We start from the raw sequence: 10,238 nt of genomic DNA, 5'->3' as shown, positions 1-10,238 counted from the left end.
TTTCTGGGCTGCAAGTGCACATTGCTGGCTCATGTTGAGTTTGTCATCCACCAGCACCCCCAAGTCCTTCTCCTCAGGGCTGTTCTCAAGCCATTCTCTGCCCAGCCTGTATTTGTGCCTGGGATTGCCATGACCCAGGTGCAAGACCTTACAGTTGGCCTGGTTGAACTTCATGAGGTTTGCACAGGCCCACCTCTCGAGTCTGTCCAGGTCCCTCTGGATGGCATCCCTTCCCTCCAGCATGTCGACTGCGCCACACAGCTTGGTGTCCTCGGCAAAGTTGCTGAGGCTGCACTCAATCGCACTGTCCATGTCTCCAACAAAGATGTTGAAGAGAACTGGTCCCAGTACTGACACCTGAGGAACACCATTCGTCACTGCTTTCCACTTGGACATTGAGCTGTTGACCGCAACCCTTTGAGTGCGGCCATCTAGCCAGTTCCTTATCCACCAAGTGGTCCATCCGTCAAATCCATGCCTTTCCAATTTAGAGACCAGGATGTCATGTGGGACAGTGTCAAAGGCTTTGCATAAGTCCAGGTAGATGACGTTGGTTGCTCTCCCCTTATCTACCAGTGCTGTAGCAACATCGTAGAAGGCCACCAAATTTGTCAGACATGACTTGCCCTAGATGAAGCCATGTGGGCTGTCACTGATCACCTCCATATTTTCCATGTGCCTTAGCAGAGATTCCAGGAGGATCTGCTCCACGATCTTGCTGGGCACAGAGGTGAGACTGACCAGTCTGTAGTTCCCCAGGTCTTATATGGGATTGACTCTGTGAAACTGAACCCATGGTAGAAGTACACGCTGATAAAGTTTAGGTTGTACTGTCTTCTGAATTGTTCAATGTTACTGACTGGATATGAAGAACTGAGGCAGTTACACTGATCACAAATTTTACTCCAATTTGGGTACGCTCAGGCTTTTCATATGACTGCAGTTCCCGCCTCCCAGTAAATTGCAAGAGACTCAGACAGGAATTTTTAATAGATAAACACTGAATGGAAGCAATGCGAGATCTGCATTTCAGTCTGATGTCTTGAAGAGATACATAGAATTGTTACATCTGTACGTTTTCAATTATTCTGATGAAGTATCCCACATATTCTGATTATGTATTTTTAAAAAAATTGACACAGAGTAGTTTAGAGGAGAATTTAGGTAAGAACTTCAGTAGTTCAGAAAATCAAGGGTGAGCATGAATGAAGGGAAAATGCTGTAACAAGCAAGAAGGCCAACTGGGCTATTAGCTAATGCTCCGCATGGCTGATGGGTTATAGGGTGCTATTTCTTTCTCCCTATTAATACTTCTTAACTGTGTTGAAGGGCTACTGAATGATGTCAATACTTTTCTGACACTGTGTTTCCTACTGTAAGCAATTTCTGAGTTTCTGGAAAAGTATAGATTGAAGAAATAGCCCTTGGCAATGAAAATGTGAGGGCACGTGGTCCCTGGTACGAGTTTTCTGCTAAAATTGGTTCTGCCTGTGACAATGATGTAATACCTAGATATTTTACACTGAGGTCTTATCTACACTAGAACAGTGGTTGCAGAAGAGTGGTCTGTGGGCCATGGTTAGCTAATATGCAGGTGTCCTACAGAACTGGGTTAAACAAGAAAATGTTGAAATTTGTCACATTAATCTCATTAAAACATTCAATCAAAGGCAAGTTAATTTTACTTCCTGATTATTTACACCATCTTCAGAGCATTTTCCTGTTTTAATTTGATGTTAAGATGTACAATGACTCACAAAAAATACTGGGTGTTGATAGTGCCATAGTCTAAAAAAGTCTAAGACTCGCTGTGCCAGACACAGTTGGCATCTGTAGCACTTCAGACTCTCCAGAATGCTGTCAGCTTAGCTTAGGAGGAAGAGAAATCATTATACAGTTAGGACACACATAATTTTATTTGAACAGTGTGCTAATGTAATTGATCCCTGCTTGTTTCTTGTTATTACTCATTTTAAATTAGTTTTTCCAGTTAAAATGTCCCTTAATTATTTTTGTTACGTTCATTAATCTTTTTATCACGATAAAAATGAGATTAAGAACATTAGAAAGTAATATTTGTGTATGTTGTCACAAGTGATATGTTTGCACACACTAGGAAATGTTTTCAACTCTTTGGTTAAATATATCTAGAATATGAAGGATCTTCATTTATTGACTGGGGATTTCCTGATTTTTGTACTGCAGAAGATAGAAGGAAAGAATTTTAAAAATCATCATAACCATCACCATAATAGGACGATTTTGAATTTAGTGGGAAAATAGTTAAAATAATATAGGATACTTTTGAAATGTCATTGGTAGTTCACAGAAGTGCATTTTTTACATGCAAGTGTAATAAAGACTGGAGATACACAGGAAAGTAAAATACTGTCATTGAAAAGTTGTAGAGCAAATCCTTTGCTTGGAAATGAGATTTGTAAATTATGATTTGCAAAGACAACTATTTTATAAAAATAATTTTAAAAAATAGTAAAAAAATTTTAAGAGTTCTTCAGATCTGCATATTCCGTTGTTCCCTAAAAGAACGGCAAACGAATTGCTGTCTTTACAGAGCAGAAATTGAACAGTTTTCTGTATGTATGATATTGTAATTTAAATGTTTACCTATAAAACATTAAATATGAAAATGGACATATATGATGCAAGTTAACTTTTCTTACAGTGTTCCCCCCAGAATTTGATTGCTTATTGTGATCGGAGCAGCAGCTTACCCTCCAAGGCAGGTGTAAATAAGTTCCCTGTTCCTGGGCATTACAACATGTTAAGTGTGTATAAAGATACTGTGTCCTGTCTCTGTCTTGGCCTTTGACAGCATCAGCCATTCAAAGTTTAATAGAATGTATGTGTGGTAGATAATTGGCACGATTAATTTTTTGCCGGACTTCATAGGTTTATAAATTTCTCTCAGTGTGTCTTTTTGAGTCAGGGAGAATGAAGAACTGTGTAAAGGAAACAAACCCCCCCCAATAAATGTATGAATCCTTCTTGTTGTTTTTATTCATTAAAACAGGACGCCAAATACTGCACAATATTTGACTAAGAAAGATCCTGAATTGCTTGAAAGTTTTTACTTTTTCCTAGGTCTGTTGTTTGTTTAGAATAGTTCCCTTGTCTGGGTCATTGCCAAAGTATCAGTTCAAGCGACTCTTGAAAGTGCCACAAGGGCTGTGGGTGAGAGCTAACGCATCAACTAAGATTGTGTTTGGTTGCTAAATATAGGTTAGAATAACAATTTTTGGCCACGTTGTATCTGCTAACCTGTAACCCATAATACCCGAGTCCTGATTAAGTCCTTCACTTCTTTCACTCGTAATCCTAAGTGATGTTTTGTGACGAGATGGATGAGTGTAAACTGGTGAACGGGGTGAAGTGTGACCTTAAAGCCAGGCAATCAGGATGTGCGGGCCTCTAGAATGATCCGTACCGCGTTCTTAGAGAGCTCGGTGACTGGGAAATGTGCCCAGCCAGTTGGCTGTCATTAGGGGGCTTGTTTATATAGCTGTTGAGAAACAGTCACCTTGTAGTTCCCCAAAGTGTCACTCTGATACAGTACAGTAGCTAGGTTGTCTCACATACATGTAAGAAAAACTTGAGCCAAAACCTTAATGAATATTTTACATGCTTTTAGGCTCAAGTTTCTCTCACATTCTTCATTCTTTTTTTCTTTTAAAGTTGGTGCAATGTGTTTATAAACAATGCTCTAAACCTCTAGTCATCCAGCCTTAGAGATGTAGATTGTCTGTCACTGGAGTGCTGAACTGCTAGGTTGTATTCTCTCTTTAATAGAAGTGGGGGGGGCTTCTCTTGCACAAAGATCTAATATACGGGCATTTAAAAAAAAAAGCCACAAAGAAACCAAATTTCGTGTAAGAAACCTCTCTTAGTTTTACATTTTCTCTTACCAGATGGGATTGCTGCGATTTATTTCATGAACATCAAAAATAATTGTTGCGTATTCGTTCATGTTCTCTAACTCTCTCGGTCCCCTATGACCCTTTCCCAATGGAAAACTGTAGTTCCTTCTCATTTATTTTTCACCTCACCCTGTCTATCTAAATAATCTGAAATCCTACCCATGTGTTCAAGCTCTCTTCCTGCCTTAAATATTTCCATTTCCTCTTGAGCCATTCCAGAATAGCTTCAGTTGTTCAAGTTTTCAATTAGTCATTGAACAAGAGGTAGCAAGTGCTGTGATAATTACTAACCTACCTATGGGATTATTGACCAAGGCTTTAGGACCTTGCGTTTCCAAGCATGCTTGTGTGTTCATAAATAGTCTCCTTGAATTCAATTACACTATTCGTAAATCAAAGGGGGGCTTTTTTATGTGAATAATAAAACATTATATAGATGTATATATTGCCATAAGTAAAATATAAACCAACAGCGCTAGGAAGACAGTATATCAAAGCAAAACATGTTTCTGTCTTCTAGACATTTGAGGATAAAGAGCGGTATTTGCCTGCTTCTGATCATTCTAATTGTTTCATGCGGTATGTGATGGCAGCTTCACAAACAGACAGGTAGGGTTTTTTTCGATGTAAATATTTCTGGGAATATGTAATAGTAACGTTTTCTAACAGGCACAATATTTTTAATGATCTGTTTGAATAAATGAAAAAGCTGACACTTTGGAATTTATGAATCTTCCAGGTACTCCTAATGTTGTGTGTTGTGTGTATACATATGTGTGGGTCAAATTGAGAACTCTTTTGTTTCCATATTGGATTAAAATCCATAGAAGGTGAAAAGAGGAGCTTTTGTACTTAGTACAGGTCTAAAAATGAAGGATATTGACATGTGGATTCAGACGTAGCACTGAACAAAACCGCAGCCATTGCCCAAGGTAAATCAGTGTTTCAAGACAGAATTGCAGAAGGCAGCTCATGAGCAAATGATTACAAAGAAAAGAGACAGACTTGGGAGGACGTATGTCTAACAGGGCTGAAGGTTATCAAAGAACCTTCTATCTACTGTAGAACACAGGGGAATTTTGATTGCATCTTGAACGCTGTTGCAGAATTCCATAGAATGCTCATGAGAAAGGAGAAAAATGAGGCAGAGACTTTATTCCTTTGTCTGTGTATGTGTATTTATCCTGCTCGCTAAAGTAATGATGTTTAAACCTTAGAACATGAGCATGTGTCCCTGCACACTGTAACGTCTCTGAAGAAGGCTCTGTCAGAGTGAAGCTGCAGCTAAAAAACATCTGCTCAAACAACCAGGAATTAAAAATAATTGAGCAGAAGGTGCCACTTGTGTGGAGGGAGACAGCATGCTCTTTAAGTGTGCTAGACAGGCCAAGAAAACATGAGTAGTGGAGCATAAGAGCACGTATTTTAACATAGTAAGACCAGACAGGAACCCTGGTGGTTGTCAGTCTAGGAAGCCCTACCAGAGTTATGATCACCTTATACTTGGAAGCACTAGGAAGAAGCAAAGAAAAAGTCTGATGGTCGTGAGACTACTGAAAAAGTTCTGTAGATTTCCTGAATAAAACCACTGGGTTTTAGGTGAAAACAGTAACTTGTATTCTTCTCCTGTCATCCATGGAGTTTGACAGTATTTGGCTCCCTTTATTTAGAATCACAGAATGGTTCAGGTTAGAAGGGACCTTAAAGATCATCTAGTTCCAACCCCCCTGCCCTGGGCAGGGTCATCTCCTGCTAGACCAGGCTGCTCAAAGCCCCATCCAGCCTGGTCTTGAACACTTCCAGGGAAGGGGCATCTGCAGCTTCTCTGGGCAACCTGTTCCAGTGTCTCACCACCCTGACAGTAAAGAATTTCTTCCTGATATCTAATCTAAATCTCCCCTCTTTCAGTTTGAAGCCATTACCCCGTGTCCTATCATTACCCTGTGTCCCTGATAAAGAGTCCCTCCCAACTTTTCCTGTAGGCCCCCTTTAGGTACTGGAAGGCTGCTGTAAGGTCTCCCTGGAGCCTCTCTTCCCCAGGCTGAACAACCCCAACTCTCTCAGCCTGTCCTTATAGGAGAAGTGCTCCAGCCCTTGGATCATCTTCGTGGCCCTCCTCTGGACCCGTTCCAACAGGTCCATGTCCTTCTTGTGCTGACGACTCTGGAGCTGGATGCAGTACTCCAGGTGGGGTCTCACCAGAGCGGAGTAGAGGGGCAGAATCACCTCCCTTGACCTGCTGGCCACGCTTCTTTTGATGCAGCCCAGGATGCAGTTGGCTTTCTGGGCTGCAAGTGCACATCGGTGGCTCATGTTGAGCTTCTCATCCACCAGCACCCCCAAGTCCTTCTCCTCAGCACTGTTCTCAAGCCATTCTCTGCTACAGCCATTCACCTGTATTTGTGCCTGGGATTGCCATGACCCAGGTGCAGGACCTGGCACTTGGCCTGGCTGAACTTCATGGGCTTTGCACAGGCCCACCTCTCGAGTCTGTCCAGGTCCCTCTGGATGGCATCCCTTCCCTCCAGTACGTCGACCGTGCCACACAGCTTGGTGTCATTGGCAAACTTTATTTAGGAGGCAAGCATCTATAATGCTGGGAATATTTTCAATGGCATTCTTTTGCTTACAAAATACTTATACAAAGTCCTGTTTCTCTAAACATAATAGAAATAAATAGCAGTAGCTTTCTTTTTCATGTTTTTTTAATGCCTCTAATAGGTCCTGTGTCATGCAAAGCATCACGCGCTTGCCCTCAAAGCCATGCATCTGTCTCCTTATTTGTATAGTAGGCTAGTAAGCTCCTTACTTGGATTTTTTTCTGTCAACCACAGGGTAAACCTTCTTGCATGTCTTCTGTTTTGATTAGTGTTAATATTGCCTGAGAATGTCTTCCTACACTTCCCATATATTACTGCAGAAAGGAGTACTTAATTGCTTTTTTTGTTTTGTTTTGCTGGAAGGAATGCACTGAGTACAGTTACCAAACTTAAACAAAACGTGACTGACAAGAAGCCAAAGACAGCCTTAATAGCAGCGATCTCTCTCATCCTAGAAGAACCATAGATGAGGCTTTTTTCTTCTACTTCTGTCACACTAGTTAGAATTATTTGTGTCTTTGCTTGAAAACTGCCAATTTAGTTTTGGAGTCATATGGAATTTTTTTCAGCAAATTTGAAGATAAGCGGTAGATTTTTAACATTTTACTTGAGTGGTGATTAAAACATGCTTCCGTATCATAAACTCCGATCCTCGTCTACGGCTTCTTTTTTCTGCTTAAACGGATGGATGAAGACTTGACCTCTTTTGAAGGCACTGGATGTTTTCGCGTTGACTTCATCCAGGATGTTTAATGGGGTTTGTTTTCATGCAATCCTAATTCTATTGTATTTCTGACATCCAAGGTACAGCAGTTTCCCTGCCTTTCCCTCGCCCTTGGGCCTTACCCATTCCAGCTGCAGCAAGAGTGCAGAAGACTCGGAGGCCCTAATTCTAACACCAGCAGCACTTTGCTCCCTGTCATGTCATGACAGAGAGGGACACGTCTCCCTTATTGGAGAGGGGAGTCTTCTGCTCGTACAGGGCACAACACAGGGTCTCCATTGGGCACTCTGATACAGCAGGTATACTTCCTTGAAAAACTGATCATTTTGATCTGATAACTTTAAATAAGGTGAACTTTTGAGAAGACACGCTTTCTGTAAATAGTGCATATTTTTGGTAAGAGGGAAGCTACTTTACAAAAAAGTGTACGAAAGATGCTTAGAGTAATTTTATAAATGAGGAACATAAGAAACAAATATCGATTTCTTTAAATTTTAAAATATTTACACAGTGGAACAACCGAAACCATTATGTTAAAAACATTATTTTAGACACTGTATACACATCTCATACAAGCAGATTGATTTAAATAGTGTAATACAGTTTTATACAATAGCAAGCTTTTTAACAATAATTTCAAGTAATATGTAATTTGTTGGTTTTGTAGTACAGACCCACTCTCCATATGTGAAAGCCAGTTAAATTTAAGTTTGAGTGTGTACTTTGGCCTTCTGTCTTAACCTAGCTCTTCTTTTTTTTCCCGTCATTTTTATGGAATACAATTTTGACACAAATTCAAGCTGATTGATGGCAGACTTTGGCAGACCAACCTATTATTCATTTATTTGAATTTGTGTATTTGTTTGAGATTTTTAACACGTGTGGCATACAATGAATCTGATTAAATATTGCATTGGTACAGTAAACTAATGTCTTGTTTATCAAATTCCTTATTTCATAATGTTTGCCAAATTTAATATGAAGAGATGATAACATAAATTATTTCCTACCTTACCCCCTCTTTGACTGTGAGAAAGATTGTGATCCTGTGTGGAGATATGAAAACTTTAAAGAATAAAAAATGGGTCCTTGCTAAGAAACTGGATTTGGGGAGATGCTGCACAAGTAGTCTGCAGTCTGCTAAAAACGATTGAACTCCACAGCTGTGGAAGCAAGCGCATATTCTCCCTGTGCGAGTTCTTCTACACAGCCACCTCTGAGCAAGCAGCCGTGTGGTCACGCAGCTTGCCCTAGTCTAAGGACGGATGGCACGACTTGCCATTTTGATTTCAGTAGATCGACAGGAAGCTGCGGGACGCAAACTGCGGGATGCAAACTTGCAGCAGCATGTCAGCTGTTTTATGACACGTGCACATCCTTACACCACTGTACTTGGTGGTAAAGGTGGCGAGTCTGCCACACTGAATGATTTTTCCCCTTGCGCGTACCATGAGATGGGAATATCAGGTGTTTGCCTTCTTCCTGACTGAAAGAACAGTATGTCAACTATGTGCCAGTCATGGAAGCATACATGATGCACATTAAATAACAGCTTTGTAACATTTCCTTCACAAGAAAAGAGTTCTATTTTGTTTTAATATGACTAACCCCTCTTCCTTTGCTGCAGCAGAAGAGGCTGTATATAGCTTCATAGCGCATAAGAATGGCGAGAGACTGAAGAAGGGCTGCTGAAGGAAGTATGACAGCATCAGAAGTCAAAAAATTCTTCTGCATAAATTCTTACTGTTTCCCCCTTTATTTCTGTCAAAGGAGGTGTTGCTTCCCTCAGTTGCTGTTGCCTTCCAAAATGAATTACGCTGCAATTATTCCATCACAAGCATGTTGAAATGATGCCACTCAAGAAAAAAAAAAAAGTTAAAATGTATGTCTTTCTTGTGAAAATTTAGCAGTTGAAAGTGGAAATGTCTTATTGAAATACACTACCTGCATACGTCTTTACTTATTTCCTTTTACTGTGTTAGGAAAAATAAATTTGCAAGGTTTTCTCTTCTGTTAGTACTGCAGCAGTAACACATGTATAATGAGTGAGGTGAAACCTATTGTTTACTTCATAGAGATAGAATAATTAGCAAGTTTTAGTGATTCAGCCAAATTTTAGTCTTTGTGAAAATTATATCCAGAAATTGTAAATGGCAGTAACGTGTGACAGTTAAACAGAAGTCTTTTTTCAGATTTCCTCATGCACCTGCAAACAAACTGTTGGAAAAAGGTTTAAGCAAAAGCCTGGTGGAAGTCATGATATGTGATAAACAGGGATGTCAATTTACCCGTTTAATTTAGACCTAAAATGTGACAACGTGTTGTACAAGGTGATCTGTACAGATAGATCTCATGACTGAATGGAGGTTCATTTAAGAGATCATCCCACATGCAGGGATTAATATATATAATAAATGTTGTTAGGAGTGGATTTTGGAACTAAACAAATGGCAGAAAGTAATTAGTCTTCGGAACAGTACCTGACACGAGGTGTGCAGGCATGGCACCACAAGTTATTTTAATTTTTTAAATTATTATTTTAAATTGCCATCATTATGTCGTCGGTTTTTTTAACGTTTGTACTACCTTCAGGATTAAAATGAAATAGAAGAAAAAGGTAGCAATATTAATTGTATTGTGAAGTCATTTTTGTTGTTGGATAACTAGATGTTAGGGAAGTGGTTTTGTTTTCTGTCTGCTGCGATGGATAGAATGCAGAGAAAACTGAACTTGAATCTGAGTGTTTTGTGTTCTGAAATGAACAAATTGTGTAAATATGATTTTAATGGTATGTCATTGTTTGAAAAGTTATTTTATAATATCAAAGCTTATTCCAATTTCAGAATTTCAAAAGACAAACTTTGTCATAAACAGCCTTACATTAGCTGGACAAAAATCTAATTAGTAATAACCTTTATTTTACCTAAACAGAGTTCTCAGATACGCGGCAGGCTGTTTTGGAATTTGGGACAGGAACCT

The sequence above is a fragment of the Rissa tridactyla genome, chromosome 3 (genome assembly GCF_028500815.1).
Source record: "Rissa tridactyla isolate bRisTri1 chromosome 3, bRisTri1.patW.cur.20221130, whole genome shotgun sequence".
NCBI classification, from domain to species: Eukaryota; Metazoa; Chordata; class Aves; order Charadriiformes; family Laridae; genus Rissa; species Rissa tridactyla.
This window is presented reverse-complemented; position numbering follows the sequence as displayed.